We start from the raw sequence: 23356 nt of genomic DNA on the forward strand, positions 1-23356 counted from the left end.
CTGCGCCTCACCGAGCTCGCCATGTGCCCTCTCCGCATCGCTGTGAGCTCCTGCGTCTTTTCCCCCTTTCCCCGTGACCTGTTCCTCACCGCAGCCGTCGGCCCCCAGCTGACCGTAGCGCGCCGCCGCTCCGCCCGTTGCCCCCGTGGCAACAGACCTCCCCAGCACCTCAAACCTGCCGGAATGGATTCAGGAGAGCCCCAGCTCCATGTAGTTGTCCTCCGCCTCTCGATTGGTCACCGGAGGGAGTTTTCAGGTCACCCTCGCCGCGTCGAACCTCGCCGGCGTCAAGCCGCCGGTGGGTGTGGCTTTTGACCGGGGGATTTGACCTCCCAGGGTCACACACAAGTGGGCCTGGCCCTGACAAGTTTAAGCTAATCACGAAAGTTAATTAACTAACCTAATGACACACTGACAGTGGGCCCTACGGCTCTAGAGTAAGAATTAAATTAACCTAACTCTGTTAATTTAATTCTGTCACTGACATGTGGACCCCACACATCAGGTTTGACCTGGCCCATGCGTAGTTGACTGCAGATGCAGTGCTGACGCAGTAAATGATTTTCTATTATAAGATAATTCCAGAATAATAGCAAAACTTGAAAAAATCATAGAAAATAAAATATAAATCAGATGAAAATAATTTATATATGAAAAATGATCAGAAAAATTCAAGGAATCTGATTATAGCATTTTCATGCATGTTTGAAAAAGTTAACAACACCAAATAGGCAAAATGATGAATAGGGTAAATTTAATAATTAGTTTGGAGATGGAATTTGATACTTATTTGAATTCCACTTCAATTGTTATGACCAAACATTGGTCAATGCAAATCAGTACCTCAAAATACTAACCCCTTGCATGTTGGAACAATTTGTTATGAGCATCAGGTCGAATCAATTATATGGGTACTTGGAAAGATACCCGGCTTGAAATGATGTTTGAATCCTAGTTCAAACGAACTTAAACTTAAGAAATGATAGCCACATTAGCCCTGCCACCTTTCATTTCATGTCTTGAGCATGCATCATAGTGTTGCATTTCCGTGAAGAAATTGTTGTTCTTTCTTGTTTGCCGGTGTTGTTCCCTCTCGGTAAACGATGTTTCCGACGATGTGATCGTTGACACTGATGAAGACTCATTGCTATCTTCAGACGTGTCAGGCAAGCAAACCCACCTTGAGCATATTGAAATAAACCAACTCCCTCGCTCCTGCTCTCTTTTACTGCATTAGGACAAACACGATTCAACTGTACATGTTATCGGTAGTTGAACCCATTCCTCTGCATGACCTGATTTTGTCACAGTAAATAGTTGAAACCACTTAGCATGAGTAGCAATTGCTTGAGCCTTGATGTGCTTACTCATACATGCTTGTTTACAATGCCTGCTATGCTTAGAGTCGTGTCGGGTCTGATCCGTCTAGATGATGAATCGGAATGGTTGTGTTCATGTCCTATAGTGTGAGAGTAAAGGTGTGAATCTGATTTGGTAAAGGTAGAGATGAGAGGCCATGTAGGAGTACATGGTGGGTTGTCTCATTGGGACCGTCCTTAAGAACTGAGTTCTGTGTGTGTTATCCAAGACAAGATACTAGCACACATTGGGATACTTAATTGACCCTCTCGTCTTATTAATCGCCTAGATCTATGTCGAGGAGTTGCAATTAGTTTCTGGTGTTTGTAGGAAAAGTGTTGGCGGCCGTGTTTAGCTCTGCCCGACGGGGTATGCTTCACTACGGTAGATACACAGTGGCACGGTGTACCAAGTGGCACCCGGATGGTGGGCTTGGGAACCCTGCGCGCATCATTTGGGGCCGTAGAGGAAACCTCGGCCGGACTTCCTTGCGGGTTCAGTCTCAAATAGGCGATAAACCTGGACTAGGGTCTTGTGTGGTTAACGGTCGTGGCCGACACCCACGCCAGTGCTTCCGCTTGAAGGTTGCCGAGATGCATGACGTGCATATGGTGCTAAGTGGTGGGAGCATGTGTGAAGAAGTATACCCCTGCAGGGTGATTCAATCTGTTCGAATAGCCGCGTCCTCGGATATGGACTACTTCGAAACATTATGTGGTACATAGACAATTTAAATGGATACTCTAAAACATGCAAGATAAGTGTGAGTGCTATGGAAGGCCTTCTCGTAGGGAGACGAGAGTGGATCCATAGTGGTGTATTGAATTGGTGAATATGTGGACTCGTGTGCGCTATCCCACCTCAAAGAAAGAACTTGTAGTCATAGTACAGGTTAGCAAACCCCACAATCCTTTCATTGAAACATGATGCATATGTAGATAGTTCTGATGTAAGACTTGCTGAGTACCTTTGTACTCACGGTTGCTTTAATTATGTTTTTGCAGAGAAGACTTAGACTCATTAAAAGGTTCTACGCGATGTGTTCGATGTTGACCGGAATAGCTTGGGAATCCCAGACAAAGGTATGGCTCCTTTGGTAGGGTCGTAGTAGCTTTTTCAGGCTCTTCCAGCCACTTTTAGTAGATGTCTGTACCCAGACATGATTTGCTTCCGCTTGTTCTTTGTATGACTTGAGTGTCGGGTCACGAGACCCTTGTTTGCAATACCATACTATGTTGACTCTTAGGAGTCTTTAATAAATGCTTGAGTCATAGAGTTATGTTGTGATGCCATGTTATATCTACACATATCGTGCATAATGTGTGTATGTTTGAAATGCATTATATGTGTGGGATTCGACACCTAGTTCTTTGCCTCCAGTAGTACTCTTTACAGGGAAATGCCTCTTTGTGATTCCATCGAGCCTTGGTAGTTTGCTACTGCTCGGAACACATTGATTGACCGGCATGTATCCTTCTTTGCTGTTGTGTCTGTCCCCTCGGGGAAATGTCACGCGGTGTAATGGAGTCCTTGTAGCTTGCTACGACTCGTCTACACATGCTGATGACCGACACCTGCTTTGCTGGGTTATGTATGCCTGTCCCTGTATGGTTGTACCGCTGGGGTTTATAACTAGTCATGTCGACCCAGGTTCTTTGTCGTTTGAACGCTAGCAACATATTCATATACGTGAGCCAAAAGATGCAAACGGTCCCGGCCAAGGTAAGGTGGCAGCCGTGGAGTTTACCGTGCGTGAGGCCGCAAAGTGATGTGATGTGTTACAGGCTAGGTTCTTATGACTCGGGATCGGGGTCCCGACAGGCCATGAACTTGATATGGTGCATAAAAGGATTAACATCACATGCAAATCATAAGTGACATTATATGTCCATGAACATGTGCTTCTTGATCTCCATCGGCAAAGCACCGGCGTGATCTCCATTGTCACCGGCGGCACACCATGATCTCCATCATTGTGCTACCATCGAGGTTGTCGCACCACCTATGTTGTTACTACTAAAGCTACTGAACTAGCGATAAAGCGAAGCATCACCGGGTGCAAAAATAATTAAACACAACCCTATGGCTCCTGTCGGTTAGCGTAGCATCGACGTGCAAGTCGATATTTAACTATTATAACATGATCATCTCATACATCAAATATATCATATCATGTCGTTGGCCATATCTCATCACAACATACCCTTCAAAAACAAGTTAGACGTCCTCTAATATTTTGTTGCATATTTTACGTGGCTACTATGGGTATCTAGTATGATCGCATCTTACATACACAGAACCACGACGGTGATATGCAAGTTGCTATTTAACCTTCTCCAAGGACTGCCTCGATCAAATCCGATTCAAATAAAGTTGGAGAAACAAACACCCGCCAGTCATCTTTATGCAACAAGTTGCATGTTAGTCGATGAAACCGGTCTCTTGTAAGCGTACGAGTAATGTTGGTCCGGGCCGCTTCATCAAACAATACCATCGAATCAAGAAAAGACTAAGGAGGGCAGCAATCTGAATATCAATGCCCACAAACTCCTTTGTGATCTACTCGAGATGTCATCTATGCATAGACCTAGCTCATGATGCCACTATTGGGGAACGTTGCATGGGAAACAAAACATTTCCCACGCACACGCAAGACCTATCCATGGTGATGACCATCTACGAGAGGGGAGAGTGCATCTACATACCTTTGTAGATCTATAAGCGGGAAGATTTAAGAAACGCGGTTGATGTACTCGAACATCTTCGCGATCCAAATTGCAAGCCATCCCACGAACTCCATCCGGATCTAGCGCCGAATGGACGGCACCTCCGCGTTCAACACAGGTACAACTTGTTGACGATCTCCGCCATCTTGATCCAGCAAAAGGGGTGGAGCGGTAGATGAGTTCTTCGACAGCACGACGACGTGGTGGTGGTGGTGAACTAATCCAGTAGGGCTTCGCCAAGCTATGTCGGACTAATCTAGACGAGGGAGACGGTCTATGGAGGAGAGGGCGGCACATGGCTTTTCTGATGTAGTTTGCCCTCAAAACCTCCAATATATATAGGAGGAATAGGAGGGAGGGTTGCATTGCCTCCTACTCCAAGGAGGAGGGCTTGTCCGAGCCAAAGAAGGAGAGTCCTCCTGCAATTCGGTTTGGTGGAGGACTCCCTTCCTACTTGGCCACATCCTTCCTCTTTTCTTTACTTTTACCTTTTGCTTTTGCACTTGGCCGAAATTGACGCTCATGGGCTTGCCGCACCAGACCACTAAGGGCTGGTGCACCACATATGGGTCTATTAGGTTCTCTCCTGGGTGGGTGGCCCCTCCCAGTAAAACCCCGGAACCCATTCGTCACTCCCGGTACTTTACCGGTAATGTCCGAAAACTTTCCGGAAGCCAAATGCAACTTTCCTGTATATCAATATTTACCTCCGACCATTCCGGAGCTCCTCGTAATGTCTAGGATCTCATCCAGGACTCCGAACAACTTTCGCTCACCAACAAACATAACTCAATAATATTGAAACGTCACCGAACCTTAAGTGTGCAGACCCTGTGGGTTCGAGAACTATGTGGACATGACCTAAGACACTCTTCGGTCAATAACCAATAGCGGTACCTGGATGCCCATATTGGTTCCTACATATTCTTTGAAGATCTTTATCGGTTGAACCTCTATGTCAACCATTCAGTTAATCTCGTATAGCATTCCCTTTGTCCTTCGACATGTTACTTGCCCGAGATTCGATCATCGGTATCTCTATACCTATTTCAATCTCGTTACCGGCAAGTCTCTTTACTCCTTCCGTAATAGAAAATCTCGTGGCTAACCCTTTAGTCACATTGCTTGCAAGGCTTGTTTGTGATGTTGTATTACCGAGTGGGCCCCGAGATACCTCTTCGTCATAGGGAGTGATAAATCCCAGTCTTGATCCATGCTAACTTAATGGACACCTTCGGAGATACCTGTAGAGCACCTTTATAGTCACCCAGTTACGTTGCGACGTTTGATACACACAAGGTATTCCTCCGGTGTCAGTGAGTTAAATGATCTCATGGTCATAGGAATGTATACTTGACATGCAGAAAACAGTAGCAAGAAAATAACATGATCACATGCTACATTCATAGTTTGAGTCTTGTCCATCACATCATTCTCCTAATGATGTGATCTCGTTATCAAGTGATAACACTTGTTTATGGCCAGGAAACCTTGACCATCTTTGATCAACAAGCTAGTCAACTAGAGACTCAGTTGGGACTGTGTGTTGTCTATGTATCCACACATGTATTTGAGTTTCCAATCAATACAATTCTAGCATGGATATTAAACGATTATCATGAACAAGGAAATATAATAATAACCAATTTTTAATTGCCTCTAGGGCATATTTCCAACAGTATCCCACTTTCACTAGAGTCAATAATCTAGGTCACATCACTATGTGATTGTAATGAATCTAACACCTATACTGTTCTAGGGTTCGGTCATGTCTTGCTTGTCACAGAGGTTTTTAGTCAACGGGTCCGAAACATTCAGATTCGTGTGTACTTCACAAATCTCTATGTTATAATGTAGATCCTTCTACCATGCTTCAGTTGGAACAATTCCAAATCACTACTCCACTATACAAATCCGGTTTCCTACTTAGAGTTATCCGGATTAGTGTCAAAGCTTGCATCGACGTAACCCTTTATGACGAACTCTTTTATCACCTCCAAAATCGAGAAAAATTCCTTAGTCCACTAGTTACTAAGGATAATTTTGACCGCTGTCAAGTAATCCATTCCTGGATCACTTTTGTACCCCTTGATAGATTCATGGTAAGGCACACATCAGGTGCGGTATGCTACTTCTCAAACAACAGCGCCAGAAATTGACACGTTGACAGAGACTTGCTTGCGTTGGTTTTTCCCTTGAAGTGGAAAGGGTGATGCAGCACAGGAGCAGTAAGTATTTCCCTCAGTTTGAGAACCAAGGTATCAATCCAGTAGGAGAATCTCGTCAAGTCGAGAGTACGTGCACAAACACAAACGAGCTTGCACCCAACGCAATAAAGGGGTTGTCAATCCCTTCAAGATTGATTGCAAAGTGAGATCTGAAGGCGGAAAGTGCAACGAAGACAAAGTGTAAGGCTGAAAATATGGTGTGGAGTAGACCCGGGAGCCATAGTGTTCACTAGAGGTTTCTCTCAAAATAGCAAGTATTACAGTGGGTGAACAAATTACTGTCGAGCGATTGATAGAACCGCGCAAAGTCATGACGATATCTAAGGCAATGATCATACATATAGGCATCACGTCAGAGACAAGTAGACGGATACTTTTCTGCATCTACTACTATTACTCCACACATCGACCGATATCCAACATGCATCTAGTGTATTGAGTTCATGACGAATAGAGTAACGCCTTAAGCAAGATGACATGATGTAGAGCGATAATCTCAAACCAATGATGAAAACCCCATCTTTTTACCCGTGATGGAAACATCACGATGCATGCCTCGCTACCCCTTTTGTCACTGGGTGAGGTCACCGCACGGTATGTACCCAAAACCCAGCACTTCTCCCATTGCAAGAATCGTAGATCTAGTTGGCCAAACAAAACCCACAACTCGAAGAGAATTACAAGGATATGAAATCATGCATAAGAGAGATCAGAAGAAACTCAAATAAGATTCATAGATAATCTGATCATAAATCCACAATTCATCGGATCTCGACAAACACACCGCAAAAGAAGATTACATCGGATAGATGTCCATGAAGATCATGGAGAACTTTGTATTGAAGATCCAAGAGAGAGATGAAGCCATCTAGCTACTAACTATGGACCCGTAGGTCTATGGTGAACTACTCACGCATCATCGGAGAGGTCATGGTGTTGATGAAGAAGCTCTCCGTATCCGAATCCCCCTCCGGTAGGGCACCAGAACGTGCCCCAGATGGGATCTTGCGGAGACAGAAGCTTGCGGCGGCGGAAAAGTACTTTCGATGATCTCCTGATTTTTTTCTGGGATTTTAGGGAATTTATAAGCGAAAGTCCTAGGGCAGAGGTGGCCCTGGGAGCCCACAAGCCAGGGAGGCGCCCCCCCCCCTGGCCGCGGCTAGGGGGCTTGTGGGGTCCCTGCAGGCCCCTTGCCCTGATTCTCACGCTTCCCAATCTTTATCTATTTCAGAAAAAATCTTTTTAGCAGTTTCGTTCCGTTTGGAGTTCGTTCTAAATCCTCCTCTGAAAGGGGTCAAAACATGGAAAAAACAGGAACTGGCACTTGGCACTGAGTTAATAAGTTAGTCCCAAAAAATATATAAAAGGTATACAAAACATCCAAAGTTTGACAAGATAATAGCATGAAACCATCAAAAAATATAGATACGTTGGAGACGTATCAAGCATCCCCAAGCTTAACTCCTGCTCGTCCTCGAGTAGGGAAGTGATAAAGACAGAATTTTTTATGTGGAATGCTACCTAGCATAGTTGTCCTTTGCAACTTCTTTCATGTGACATGAATGTTCAGATTCGTAAGATTAAAAACAATAGTTTGCTATTGACATGAAAACAATAATACCTTAAGCAAACTAGCAAGGTAATCATGAACTTTCAAAATAACAAGGCCAAGGAAAGCTATCCCTACAAAATAATATAATCTGGCTATGCTGCATCATCCTCACACAACAAATGTAAATCATGCACAACCCCGGTATTGGCCAAGTAATTGTTTTCGCACTCTTACTTTCTCAAACTTTTTATAACTATCACGCAATACATGAGCGTGAGCCATGGATATAGCACTATAGGTGGAATAGAGTGTGGTGGTGGTTGTGAGACAAAAAAGGAGGAGATGGTCACATTGACTCGGCATATCAAAGGGCTATGGAGATGTCCATTAATAGGTATCAATGTGAATGAGTAGGGATTGCCATATGTTGGGGACATTACCTACGGAGTGACCCACCCTAATTGGGTCGGGTCACTAAGTGGGCGACTCATCCTTTGGTGAAGCAGGCTTTGGCCAGAAGGCCCAGGAGCTGGATGGAGGTTCCAAATCTACATAGAAGATAAGTCGTCAGCTAGGTTTCTAGTCTTGGAAAGCTCGGCGACTTAGAGATAGAAAGAATCATGGTTTGTATTAAGGCATCGACTCTTGTAAACCCCAGGGCCTCCTTGTAATCGAGACATCATCAATACAAAAAAAAGCAGGACGTAGGCTTTTACCTCCTCATGAGGGGCCGAACCTGGGTAAATCTGAGTCCCGCTTCCTCTTAACCCCTTTGAGTCGCCACCAAGGTGCGATGGCTCCATCACTAAGTCCTTTCACTAGGACATCTGCCGTGAGTAAACCACGACAGTTGGCGCCCACCGTGGGGCCTACGCACGGTGGAGTTGAGTTCTCGAAGGGAGCCCTACCAGGGTCCGGGAGCTACGCGGCTGGGCTCATGACCCAGAGTCGCCGCGGAAAGTACTACATCGACAACTCGCTGTGGGGGGCCGAGGCCGATTCAATCAAATCCGGCTACAGAGTCCCCTTCGGCAAGGTCAACATCTTCATCGGCATAGTCGGTGCACCCATGCCTGAGCCGAACATTTTCACCGACACCGTCGAGCCGGCCAAGTATGTCCGTCCCGTCGCGCCGCCAATCCTGACGCGCCCAGTTTTCGTCGGCTTCACGTAGGGATCTGATGAGCCACAATGATCGGCGACTCAGGAGGCCATGCCGGTCAACTCTGACGACGAGTCATCCATGGGCGACACAGATTCAATCCAGTCCTTGCATGAAGGCTGCCTCAGAGATCTGTCACTGGTGATGGATCCTGAAGTCCTCAACTGGACCCGCCGTCAGATCGTCGTATACATGGTGGGGGCAACACAGTCCCAGCAAAACCCTGCAGGCAACAACGAGGCCTGTCGGCGGAGATAACGAGGCTCATGGCAACCCCTGTGACGGTAGAAAACCAGAGAACAATAAACGCCGAGTTGGCAAAGCTGCGAGATGAGATGGCAAAGGCCCAGCGAGATGTACACGCAGAAGCCGCCAGGATTGCGACCCGGCAAGCTCAGATCACCGCGGAGACAGCCCGCTTGAAAACCAAGAACTGGCTACTTGAAAGACAGCAGCGCGCGTCCGATGCTGTCCATCAGAGGAGGCACCAGGGGCGTTTACCCCCTGATCTGAACCCTACCCGCCTTTTTGACACTCCGCGCACCCCCGGGCAGGAACCGTTCCAGGGGGAGGGTCAGCTCAGCCGCCAAACCCGCTGCCTCAGCCATTAGATTATCGCGTTCCCCGTTTCCAAACGCCTCAGGGCCACTTTTCCAACCCCATGGACAACGTGCTCGCAGCGACTCGCCACTTAGAGTCCTTCCGATTTATGGCAACACCCCAGCTGAAATCGAAGCAAGAAACGCCATCGAGATGTTGAAAACGGCGGTGGTACAGAATGCGCAATTCTCACACAGCCTCGACCGGCTGCACTCCACTCCCCAAGCGAGCCGCACCAGAAGCCGGCCAAAGGATCCACCCGCTGTAACCAGCAGACCAAGGCACCTACCTCACCGTAACTCGCCCGACCATCGGGACCCTCCCGGCCGCAACATTATTGGTGCGACGGGCCAGGATCATCAAGGCCACATCCAAACTCACCCAGCATCACTCAGCGGAGGTGGTAGGCACGTCAGGGTGCCGTGTCTGGCCCTTGCCCTACACAACAAGCGAATGGCGAAGGACTTTAAAGGACCAAGGAAGGTGCCCAACTACACCCCGAATCTTGAGCCGACGTCATGGGTTCAGAGTTATGAACTCGCGATGGACATGGTCGACGTGAGTGAAGCGGTCCGTGACAGGTACTTCACAATGATGCTCGAAGGCACGGCGCGCACTTGGTTGAAAAATCTGCCACCCAACTCCATCCAGACTTGGGCTGAACTGAAGGAGCGTTTCATCAAAAACTTTCGGGGAACTTGCAAACGCCCAATGAAGATCGTCGACTTACAGCATTGCATCCAGTGGCCTGATGAGTCGGCTCATCATTTGACGCGGCGGGTTGCAGAAATCATCCACTCGTCGGACAGCATCACGGCGGCCCAGGCCGTGCTGATTCTGGAGCAAAACTGCCACTACGAGCCCCTGGTGCAGAAGCTGGGGCGACTCAAGCGCATGGTCTAGGATACGGGTGAATTGATGGATACCCTCACTCGGTACGCCGAAGCAGACGATACCAAAGATCCAGGAGAGGACGGTAACAAAGCCAACCCGCCAAGGAAAGACGAGTCATCCAAGAATCACTCCCAGTTTCAAGGACGCGCCCACCACAATCATGGTGGAAATGGCAAGAGAAGGCAGCAGGAAGGACACACGGACTTCGCCGCCAATACCAATGCCAACAATGGTAACCAGCGCCAAAAGAAGAGGGGTTATAGTGGCAAGAAGCCGCGCAATTATAACGAGATTCTTAAGGGCCCCTGCCCGCATCACGCTAAGGCGGAAGGACCGGCAACCCACTCTTGGGAAGACTGCTATGTGATGCAGGAATTCCGGGCGGAGGCGCTCAAGAAAGGCCAAGCCGGCGACCAGAGCCAACGGCAGGAACAGTTCGGTGCACCTAATCAACGTCAGAACCCATTTGGCGGCTTTCCCGAACCAGGACCCCAGGGCAGCTCGCAACCAAGCAGTGGCCAGTACCCTATGCATAACCAGCAGCGGTATAACCCACCCGGAGTGTTTCAGCAGCCGCCCCCACAGGGGGCTCCCAGGGGCAAGATGATAATGGCAGATTTCGCAGCAATCCCAAGCAATTAAATAGCGGACAATACCATGTATTCACCACCAGTGCCTGTAAGCGAGAGAAGAAGGTGAAGCACATGACGTATAGTGTGTCCGAGTCGGTGCTCCCCAGGTACCTCCATTGGTCTGAGCAAACTATCTCCTGGAGTAGGGCGGACCACCCACCCAGAATCGACAATCTCGGCAACTTGGCCTTGGTCGTGGCCCCTCAAGTCGGGGGATATACCCTCTCAAAGGTTCTTATGGACGGCAGCAGCAGCATCAACATATTATATTTCGACACCATTCGAAGGATGAACCTCTTGGGGAAGGACCTAATGCCGTCAACCAAGGTTTTCCATGGTATTGTTCCGGGTAAGTCGGCGTACCCAATCGGGCGAGTCAAACTTAACGTGGCTTTTGGTACAACATCCAATTACAGGAGTGAGTCGCTTATATTTGAGGTGGTCAAGCTGAAGAGCCCTTATCATGCGTTGTTCGGGCGGCCGGCTTACGCCCGGTTCATGGCTCGCCCCTGCTATGTCTACCTGAAACTCAAGATGCTTGGCCCTAAGGGACCCATCACGGTCGATGGTGACAGGAGGATAGCAAAGGAGTGTGAGGAAGGAGATGCGGCTTACGCAGAAATCGCGTGTGACGCGGAAGAGCTCAAGTATCATCAAGCCAATGTTGACCCGGTGGATATGTCGCCTCTCAAGAAGCCAACAACTAATGTTGAGCCACTCCTCAACTTTAAACCGGCGGATGACACTAAGATGGTGGACTTCACTCCTAGCGACTCGTCCAAGCAGTTCACTATCGGGGCGGGTCTGGACCCCAAATAGGAAAGCGCGCTCATCAAATTCATCCGTGAGAATCAGGACATCTTCGCATGGAAGCCTTCTGACATGCCTGGTGTACCGAGAGAATTCGCTCAGCACCATCTTAATGTTGACCCTAAGGCAAAGCCGATTCAACAATATCTTTGCAGGTTTAATGAGGAGTGATGCAAGGCGATCGGTGAAGAAGTCGCGCGTCTTTTGGCCGCCGAATTCAGCGTTGAGGTCTTCCACCCTAAATGGTTGGCTAACCCAGTCCTGGTGCTCAAGAAGAATGGCACTTCCTGCATGTGCATTGACTACACCGACCTCAACAAGGCTTGCCCAAAAGATCCTTTTGCCCTCCCCCGCATTGATCAAATCATTGACTCGGTTGCGGGATGCGAGCGTTTGTGTTTCTTGGACGCCTACTCCGGATATCACCAAATTAAGATGGTTGTGGAAGATCAGGAGAAGACGGCCTTCATAACCCCATTTGGGGATTTTTTCTATGTGTCCATGTCGTTTGGGCTCAAGAGCGCTGGGGCAACTTACCAGCGTTGTATTCAAAATTGTCTCTGCGGCCAAATCGTATGCAACGTCCATGCTTACGTTGATGACATCATGGTTAAATCTCGCAAGAAGGAGACGCTCTTGGAGGATCTCAAGGAAACCTTTGACAATCTGCGTGTGTATCAGATGAAGCTTAATCCCACCAAATGTGTCTTTGGCGTTCCTGCAGGAAAGCTTTTGGGTTTTCTGGTGTCCGAACGCGGCATTGAGGCCAACCCGGACAAAATCGAGGCAATCACCTCGCTCGGGAAACCATCGAATATTAATCAAGTTCAACGTATGGCGGGTCGTATTGCGGCTTTGAGTCGCTTTATAAGCCGCCTGGGAGAGAAAGCCATTCCCCTCTATCAGTTGCTTAAAAAGCTGATCAATTTGTTTGGATGGACGAGGCCAACAAAGCTTTTGAAGCCCTGAAGCAGCAACTAGTCAACCTGCCGGTTTTGGCCGCCCCAACTGAAAAAGAGCCTATGCTTTTGTACATCACGGCGAACACCAAGGCGATGAGTGTGGCAGTGGTTGTTGAACGGAAGGAATAAGGAAAGGAATACTCGGTACAGCGCCCGGTGTATTTTATCAGCGAGGTGCTAACCCTCTCCAAACAACGTTATCCACATTGGCAGAAGTTGGTCTATGGGGTGTTTATGGCACGTCGAAATCTAAAACATTATTTCCAACAACATCCTATGATGGTGGTTAGCTCCGCCCCTCTTGGGAACATCATCCAGAACAAAGAAGCAACGGGCCGAATCGCCAAATGGGCAATTGAGCTTGGGCCACACCACGTGCGGTATACGCCTCGCACGGCTATCAAGTCCCAGGCATTGGTCGACTTCATCAATGATTGGACCGAGTTGCAGATTCCCGAAGACAGGCCTGATCTCACGTACTGAACCATCTACTTTGACTGGTCTAGGCAATTGGAGGGCTCGGGGGCTGGCGTGGTGCTGATTTCACCCCAGGGAGACAAGTTCGGTTATGTTCTCCGACTCATGTTCCCGTGTACCAATAACACTGCGGAGTATGAAGCCCTGCTTCATGGTTTGTGACTCGCCAAGGAGATGAACCTCACCCGCGTCAGGTGCTTGGGCGACTCCGATCTGGTGGCACAACAAGTTTGAGGTACATGGGATTCCCGGGACCCCCTGATGGCGGCTTATAGAAGGGCTATGTATGATGTGGCGGGTCATTTCCGTGGTTATCAAGTCGATCATATCGACCGGCGACTCAATGAAGCAGCTGATGCCCTCTCACGTCTCGGCTCGCAATGTAAGCCAGTCCCTCCTAACGTTTTTCTGGATATTCTGCATAATCCTTCTGTGAGGTTGCCTTCAGAAGAAGAGTTGGCGATACCAGATCATGAGTCTTAGTTTGTGGCGGCTCTGCGTGTTATGCTGGATTGGGTTCTTCCTTACTTGGCGTACCTCACGCGAGGCGAGTTACCTTCGGATGAGGTGTTGGCCCGTCAAATCGTTCGTCGGAGCAAATCCATGGTCGTCATCAATGGCGAGTTATACAAGCGAAGTGCTTCTGGGGTATTTCAAAGATGTGTTTCTCCTGATGAAGGTTGCACAATTCTCAACGAAATCCATGCAGGAGATTGTGGGCATCATGTCGGGTCACGTTCCCTGGTTTCCAAGGCGTTCCGACATTGGTTCTTTTGGTTAACGGCTCATGCGGATGCAGAAGAGATAGTTCGTCGATGTGGTGGCTGTCAACGTTTTGGACGACAGGTTCATGTGTCGGCTCAAGAATTAAGGATGATTCCCATCACTTGGCCTTTTGCGGTCTGGGGGTTAGATATGGTTGGTCCCTTTAAGATGTCATCCAATAAAAAGACTCATCTCCTGGTGGCGGTGGATAAATTCACCAAGTGGGTCGAAGCAGAGCCTGTTGGCAGCTGTGATGCGGAAACGGCCATCAAATTCTTGAAAAAAGTTGATATTCCGGTTTGGATACCCACACAGCATTATCACTGATAATGGTACCGACTTATCTTAAGGGGCGATGTAGGAGTTTTGCAACCGGGAGCATATCCGGCTTGATGTGTCTGCGGTTGCTCATCCACAATCTAATGGGCAGGCAGAACGGGTGAATCAGGAAGTGCTACGGGGAATCAAGCCCCGACTTATGGTTCCCCTAGAACGCACCCCAGGGTGTTGGGTTGAGGAGTTGCCTTCGGTATTATGGAGCATTCGAACCACCCTGAATCGTACTACGGGCTTTACTCCTTTCTTCTTGGTGTACGGATTAGAAGCCGTTCTTCCCAGTGACATTAGGCATGACTCGCCCCGAGTCGCTGCTTATGTGGAATAGGATAATGAGTTGGCACGTCATGATTCTTTGGATGCTTTGGAGGAAGCACGCGATTTGGCTGCCTCCCGATCGGCTATCTATTAGCAAGACTTGCGGCGTTATCATAGCCGCCGGGTCAAGAGCCAAGCTTTTCAGGAGGGCGATTTAGTGCTCCGGTAGATCCAAGATCACACTGGTATGCATAAGTTTTCACCACCATGGGAAGGACCTTTCGTCGTCAGCAAAAAATTTTGCAACGGGTCATACTATTTGGTAGATCTTGTGCCTGATCGGCCCACCACGGAGGCTGAGTCAACTCGCCCCTAGAACATAGCCCATCTGCGGCCTTACTACACTTTAGCTATTGGATCCCCTTTTTCCTTTCTCTCCCATTTTTGGAAATTGTAAGTCCTTCGTTTATATAAAGCAATAAAGTCGATACCCACGAATCTTGGGTTTTCCTGCCACTTCATCTTCTTGAAAGCATGGATCTTTATTGTTCTTCAACAAGTCGCCCAAGCATGGATGCTATCAATACCAGAGAGCATAAGTCGCCATGATGCACTTATTACAACACTGGGTATCGATAAGCCAAAGAGGATCAAGTCGGTACAAGCGCACGATTGAAACATGGGCGCCTTATATGATTCTGAGGATTAGGCCGGCTTACTTGGGGGCTATCAGCTCCCAAGTCGTTTTGTGGTAAGAGCGTATACGCTTCTACAATCCTATGACCAGTCTTTCCCCTAATCATATGTCACTTGGGGGCTTCCTCTCACTGAGATCAGCCTAACTACCCATTTGGCTAGCGAAAAATTACCGCACTACAAATGGTTATACTGGACTGTGTGTTGGCCAAATCGCCATATGGACCCATGAACTCTTGGCGAGTCAATCCGCTATATGGACCCTGAACTCACCTTGGTAAAACACATGCATGGTACCGGCTAGCGCCCCACATGGAAAATAGAGAAACCATTGGTTCATTGAACCTTCTTCACTGAAGCTTGACTCGCGCCTGATCAGCCGGTCTAAATACTTGAGCTTTTTTACACAAAAAGTCTCCTTTGGGGTAGCACTTGAGTTTTTCTAACTTGTCCTATCCTGTCGCGACTTGAATGAGCCGACGAAATTCTTATTACACCTTCCTGGCACTGCCACAAGGTTTCACAGATTTATATGATTCGCCGAGACACCTTGAGTCGGTTATTATCTATCATCATACACTACTCATTGAGATGGTTTGATATATGCTTTTGCTAGTCAAACAGGTTGGTGATGAAATCTTTACTGACATGGCGGGTCAAGCATCATGGCACCCCAAGGGCGGCACAAGATTTTTTCAAAGGTCACAGAAGAGTTCCACAACAGACATAAGCAAAGGATAGTTTTCTACAATGACCTATTACATGGCTCAGATGGCCAAATCAGTAAGGTCTATTCTGCTGGTGCCTCCGGGTCAACTTGCCTCGAGCTCTGGCCGACTTCAAGTTGTAAATCGCCCAGTACCCAATTACACTTGGATAGAGCGGCAAATTCGTCTTCATCGTGCAAAAATGCCGAGAGATCCGCCTCCAAATCAAAAGAGTTTTTGGGCCGACGAGGAGTTAAGCTGGTTGTCACAAATGTTGGCGGGTTTACTTTCTTGTTCTTGTCATCATAAGCGGCTTGGTACTTTGATAAATCCAAGCTTGCTGCTAGATGAGTCGCCGCCGAGCGCGATTCCCTGACGACGCATTGATAATCATCTTGAGTAAACTCTGACTCGTCATCCTTGAGTTGTGGCAAGCCTGCTGCTACTTCTCCGGGTTTCAGTTCCGGAGCATACGCCAAACACCGACTCAACGTAGTCAGCGCCCCCTTCCGGGCGGCTGATCGGGTTAGCTCACCTATCTGAGGCGGAAGGGTGGATAAGCAGCCAAGCATATTTTTGATTGATGTGATTGGTTCCTTGGTTCCCATCACTGCCTTCATGGTCAGCATGCTCCCAGTGTACAGCTGCTCAGTCAGTGTGTAAATCACCTTTAACTTCAAGAGACAATCGTCCTGAAGCTTGGCGGCTCTCGGGCCTGCGTGAGACACAATAATGGTTAGTACTTTTTTCACACTAATTTTTTTCAAGAGTTACAAAATCAGGGATTGCTTCTTACCAAAGATGGCATGTGTCATGCTGGAAATATGTTTCTTTAAACCGGCCAACTCTTGTTGCACGGCTCTCAGTTTTGTTTCAGCCATTTCAGCTCGCTTTAGCGCAGTGTCTTGATCAGCTTGAGATTTCTTGTTGGCGGCTTTCAGCTTTTCCATATCAGCTAAGATCGCCTGGTATTTTTCTTCTGCTTGAGCCCGAGCGTCTTGCTGGGCAGCTAAACTTTTCTTTAAGTCGCCCAACGTCGACTCACCTTGGACCAGAGATTCCTGTCAACATATTTTGGAGGGAGAAGTCTCAGAATTGTTGCAAGCAACATCCCTGACACTTGGGGGCTAATGTATAATTTTTAACATAAAAAATTATACCACAAGGAAGACCCGGCTCATCTTTCAAAAGATGACCCGGCCCTTGGGGGTTACAGGTCGAAGATTTTTTCTACATCAAGACCCGGCTCATCTTTCAAAAGATGACTCGGCCCTTGGGAGTTACAGGTCGAAGATTTTTCTACATCAAGACCCGGCTCATCTTTAAAAAGATGACCCGGCCCTTGGGGGTTACAGGTCGAAGATTTTTTCTACATCAAGACCCGGCTCATCTTTCAAAAGATGACCCGGCCCTTGGGGGTTACAGGTCGAAGATTTTTCTACATCAAGACCCGGCTCATCTTTCAAAAGATGACCCGGCCCTTGGGGGTTACACGTCGAAGATTTTTTCTACATAAAGACCCGTCTCATCTTTCAAAAGATGACCCGGCCCTTGGGGGCTAATGAGGAGGGTATGCATTAAGGCGTACCTCATGTTTATTCTTCATCATATGGAGCAGGTTCTTCTCCATTTCATAACTTGTTTCCACGTGACTTGCGAAGCCGGAGCAGAGTTCATCAAAGTCAAGTTTTTCATATTGAGGAAGTTTTGCCTTCGAAATCTCATGTCTGGTGGAAGGATGTGACGATGTTGATACATGCTTTGATAAGATTGCCAAAGTCGTCTTAGAAAAGCCAGTACCAGTAATGACCACAGCATCAAGATCTTCAGTCGCCTTCAATGGACTTGGCGAGTTGGGTATTTCCATGCCTTCCTTGGGAGAACTTGGAAGGTCTTTTGCCGGGTCAGCACGAGCTGGTGCTGGGTTTTCCTTAAACTCTGGAGCATAAGGAGTGGAAGTTGAGCCGCCGGTTTTCCTCTTCTTCGCTTGCGCTCTAAGAAAAAGAGGGTCATGTTTAAAGCAAGCATCATTATCATCAGGAAAGACATAAGTATTATAAGGAATTACCCTTGTCGCGAATCATTGGCGGAAGGGCCGACATTAATGAGTCGATGGATGAAGGGGGAGAGGTCTGCAAAAGTAATATCTCAAAATGTGAGTGAGTTACAAGTGTGATCCAAAAGAACGAAGGTATAAATTGATGTTGGGTACCTCATTTTCCGTTTCTTGGTACGTGTTTTTACTGGTAACCCGGACATCAAATCCCCTGAGTGGCTTCGAGTTTTCCGAAAGGAATTGTGTTGCACCTTCTTCAAGAGGAAATTAGGATCCAGACAAGCATTCGGGTGAGACATGGGAACTTTCCCACAAACTCGCCTGGCCGGCTTAGGCGAAGGAGAAGTTGAGTCGGAAGAAATGGAAATTACCTCTACGGCATCATCCTGGCTTTCGTTATCATCATTCTATACATGGAAATGCAGAGATATAAGCACAAATTAGAGTAAAAGGGTGTCAAGAAAAAAGGATAAAATTTTACCTCTGAAGACGCTTCGCCGACTTGGGATTTGTCCACATCACACGATTCGGTGCTAGTGGTTTTGTTTTTACCCTTGGACTTCCTTTTTGGAGGCGGTCTGGTTTGCTTCAGGGCAATCTTTTTCGGCCTTCGTGACCAGAATCGGTCGCCTTTCTGAGATGGAATTGACATTATCCAAGTCAGAATCCGAGTAAGTCGGAAAGAGTGAACCAAGGGCGGGTCAAATTATTTACCTTAGGAGCCGGGTTAATTTTGCAAAATGGCTTAAGCCCTATTTGGCTACACTTGGCCAAAGGCTCGCCGGTTTGCTTTTTGATGATGCTCACAATGTCTTCCTCTGTGAGTGATGTGTGGAAGTAGCATTGGGCATGGTTCAAAGTACCATCAAATTCGCACATCAAGCCGTCTCGGCGACTCAAGGGAAGGATGTGCCATTCCACCCAGCAGCGGATCAGATCAACTCCAGTAAGGCCATTGTTTGTTAAGGATCATAACTCGGATAGCACTATAATGAAATCCGATTGTTCTTATTCGGCGAACTTGTCAGGAAGTTTGAAGTTTGTGGGCAGACGCTCCTTCCTGTAGCCTACGAGTTTGTTTTCACCCAGAGGAGAAGTGTGCCGACAATAAAACCAAGACTTGCCCCAGCCTTTGGGATGGCTGGGCATGGCGAGTGATGGGAATGGGTTGTCTCTGCGTTGTTGAACGTTAACCCCTCCAAGTTCTAAGCTAGGGCCATTAGAGAACTCGGTCTGGCGATTCAGGTGGAAGAAGTACCAAAAGAAAGTGACCGACGGTTCCATTCGTAGGTAAGCTTCACAGAATACCTGGAATTGGCACATGTTATTGATTGAGTTGGGGCCCAAGTCTTGCAGGCGGACGTTCATGAAAGACATAGCATCTCTAAGGAACTTTGATCCCGGCGGCTTAAATCCTCGTTCGAGGTGTTCAGCAAAAACGACTATTTCCCCTTCGGTCGGGTTGGGAATTTCGTCGCCTAGTCCAGATCGCCATCCAATGACTTCCTTCGGGTCAAGGTTCCCTGTCTTTACGCAATCCTCGAGGAAGGCGTTGTCAACTTTGGTCGGGAGCCAGTCAGCCTTGAAGACGGTACCCATAGCTACACAGGAAAATGTCATGGGTAAGTTAACCCGCCAAAACGCTTGCCGAGTGGCTGAGAGAATCTATTAACTCGCCAATAAGGGACCAGGTTTGGGCATGAGGGCGATTTAGGATTTTCTTGTTACCCAAAGGAGGAATCCCAGGGCATTCGATGATAAGCAGTGAAGTATGGATCTATAGTTAAATTTATACGCGACAAGCGTTGAGATGTGGATCTACAAACAAGTTTCTACATGGCAAGCAGAGATATATATAGATCTACGAACAAAACTAAAATGAGCGGAAAGAAGGCATGGATAAGGTGAAAAGGGCCATGGCTAAAAGTAACTACGGCAAGGATGATTAGACCGAAACTTTCTTGGTTCTTTGAACTGGAGTTGGTTTATTGGGGATACAGCCAGTACTACCATGCTTGCTACCGCTATGAATTAATTGCCATGAAAAAAGAGGCGTTCGAGGAGTTCTAAGAAACAGCAAATGACGAACACCGAGGGGTTGAGATCTCCTTATAATGGCGAAGGGCTAACCTGTTGATGGCGTTCGGAAGCAGCTGTGGGGGACCCGCGGCGAGGGTGGCGTCCTCGTTTGATTCGGAGATGCGTCGAACGCGACGGCCAGTGGTGGAGTTCTTCGGGTGGTGACTAAGCTCCTCGGGCGGCGGCAGAGTTCTTCGCGTGGTCGCGAGGAAGAAGAGACAGACGAAATGGGTAGGTGGAGATTCCTTTCACTCCCCTTCCCGAGCCTATTTAATGGGTCAGGTGCTGGAATCGAGGCGTCTCGCGTGGGAACCGAAGGGACAAGTTAAAGATTTGCAATTATGGCACCAAGATTTTCGGGATATTTGTGTCGCGGTATCCGTTGGAGATTGCATCATTGTTTTCCGAAATTAAAAGGATAAGGTGTTGTCATCAGAAACGGTTCGGCGGCTTAGGTGTTTTCATGAGGAATGGCGGCTTAAGCATAAGGTGCATGAAAGGTGTGGAATGAGTCGCTCCTAAACTGGATGAAAGCTTATTGGCGTGAATAGGTTCAAGTCAATCTGGGCCTAATGTTGGGGATATTACCTGCGGTGTGACCCGCCCTAATTGGGCCGGGTCACTAAGTGGGCGACTCATCCTTTGGTGAAGTAGGCTTTGGCCAGAAGGCCCAGGAACTGGATGGCGGTTCCAAATCTACATAGAAGATAAGTCATCGACTAGGTTTCTAGTCTTGGAAAGCACGGCAACTTAGAGATAGAAAGAATCATGGTTTGTATTAAGGCATGGACTCTTGTAAACCCCAGGGCCTCGTCCTATATATAAAGGCGAGTCCCCGGAGAGGAGGGGCAGGTTAGAAATCATCGAGAGCTAGGTCAGGCGAGTTACGCCCTCCTTGTAATCGAGACATCATCAATACAACACAAAGCAGGACGTAGGCTTTTACCTCCTCACGAGGGGCCGAACCTGGGTAAATCTGACTCCTGCTTCCGCTTAACCCCTTTGAGTCGCCACCAAGGTGCGATGGCTCCATCACTAAGTCCTTTCACTAGGACATCTGCCGTGAGAAAACCACAACACCATACAAAGGATGCACTAGAGCAATAAGCATGTGAAAGCTCAAAAGGAGAACTTGTGGGTGTGGATCCAACTTGCTTGCTCACGAAGACCTAGTGCAATTTTGAGGAAGGCCATCATTGGAATATACAAGCAAAGTTATATAATGAAGATTCCCACCAGCATATGGTAGTGACAAAGCAAGAAGCTCTCAACCATGAAGAACATGGTGCTATTATGAAGCACAAGTGTGGAAAAAGATAGTAGCATTGTCCCTTCTCTCTTTTTCTCTCTTTTTTTATTATTATTTTTATTTGGGCTCTTAGGCCTCTTTTTTTCTCTTTCTCTTTTTTTGTATGGGCTCTTTGGCCTCTTTTTTTATTTCCTCACATGGGACAATGATCTAATAATGATGATCATCACACTTTTATTTACTCAAGGCTCAAAGCTTAGAACGATGATTACTCTATAGGAAATGCCTCCGGCAGTGTACCGGGATGTGCAACGATCTAGCTTGGCGTATGACGATGAAACATATCGCTAGCTATCTTACGATCATGCAATGGCAATATGAGAGTGACGGCACAAGTCATGAGACGGAACGGTGGGAGTTGCATGGCAATATATCTCGGAATGGCTATGAAAATGCCATAGTAGGTAGGTATGGTGGCTGTTTTGAGGAAGGCATATGGTGGGTTTGTGCACCGGCGAGAATTGCGCGGCACTAGAGAGTCTAGCAATGGTGGAAGGTGAAAGTAAATCTATACCATGGACTCACATTAGTCATGAAGAACTCACATACTTGTTGCGGAAGTTTTTATTAGTAATCGAAACAAAGTGCTAAACGCATACTCCTAGGGGAAGGGTTGGTAGGTGTTAACCATCGCGCGATCCCGACCTCAACACAAAGGATGACAACTAATAGATCAATTATGCTCCGACTTCCTAACATAGCGGTTCACCATACGTGCATGCTACGGGAATCACTAACTTCATCACAAGTATTTCTAGATTCACAACACCCTACTAATATAACTCTTAATATTACCAAATCGACGTCTCAAAACTAATTGAGAGGAATCAAGACTTCTCTTTCTACTCAATGCACATGAAGATGGAGGTTTTTGTATCCTCTTTGGGTACCGATCACCTTTGGAACTACTTTCATAGCATAAGCCAACTACCAAGTCACGCACCGCCGTGATCTAACAGATCTAAGTGAAGCACATAGAGCAAAATTATCTAGCTCAAAAGATATAAGTGAAGCACTATGAGTATTCTAGCAAAATCACGATGAGTGCATGTCTCTCTCAAAAGGTGTGCAACAAGGATGATTGTGACACAACAAAAAGAAAAAGACTCCTATGATACAAGATGCTCCAAGCAAAACACATATCATGTGGTGAATAAAAATATAGCTCCAAGTAATGTTACCGATGGATTGAAGACGAAAGAGGGGATGTCTTCCTGGGGCATCCCCAAGCTTAGGATTTTTGGTGTCCTTGAATTTGGCTTGGGATGCCTTGGGCATCCCCAAGCTTGAGCTCTTTCCACTCCTTATCTCTTTGCCCATGAGAACTTCACCCAAAACTTGAGAACTTCACAACACAAAACTTAAACGGAAACTCGTGATAACATTAGCACAAGAAAATAAACTACCACCTCTTTTGGTACTGTAGCAAACTTGAATTCTATTTATATTGGTGTTGGGCTACTGTATTCTCACTTTCCAATGGCTAGTACCCCCCCCCCCCCCCCCGATACTATCCATAGTTTCATCAGAACAAGCAACCAACTCAACAAAAACAGAATCTATCAAAAATAGACCAGTCTGTAGCAATCTGTATACTTCGTATACTTTTGGTACCTCAACAATTATGAAGAATTACGAATGCCTGGGAAAAAGGCATATAAACCAGCAGCAAAATGAATCAACTCAAAATCTCTTACTGAATAAAAATGAAAAATCATCTCGTGAGCAAAAAATTTATGTCTTTTTCC

This window comes from Hordeum vulgare, chromosome 1H (genome assembly GCF_904849725.1).
Source record: "Hordeum vulgare subsp. vulgare chromosome 1H, MorexV3_pseudomolecules_assembly, whole genome shotgun sequence".
In the NCBI taxonomy this organism is placed as follows: domain Eukaryota; kingdom Viridiplantae; phylum Streptophyta; class Magnoliopsida; order Poales; family Poaceae; genus Hordeum; species Hordeum vulgare.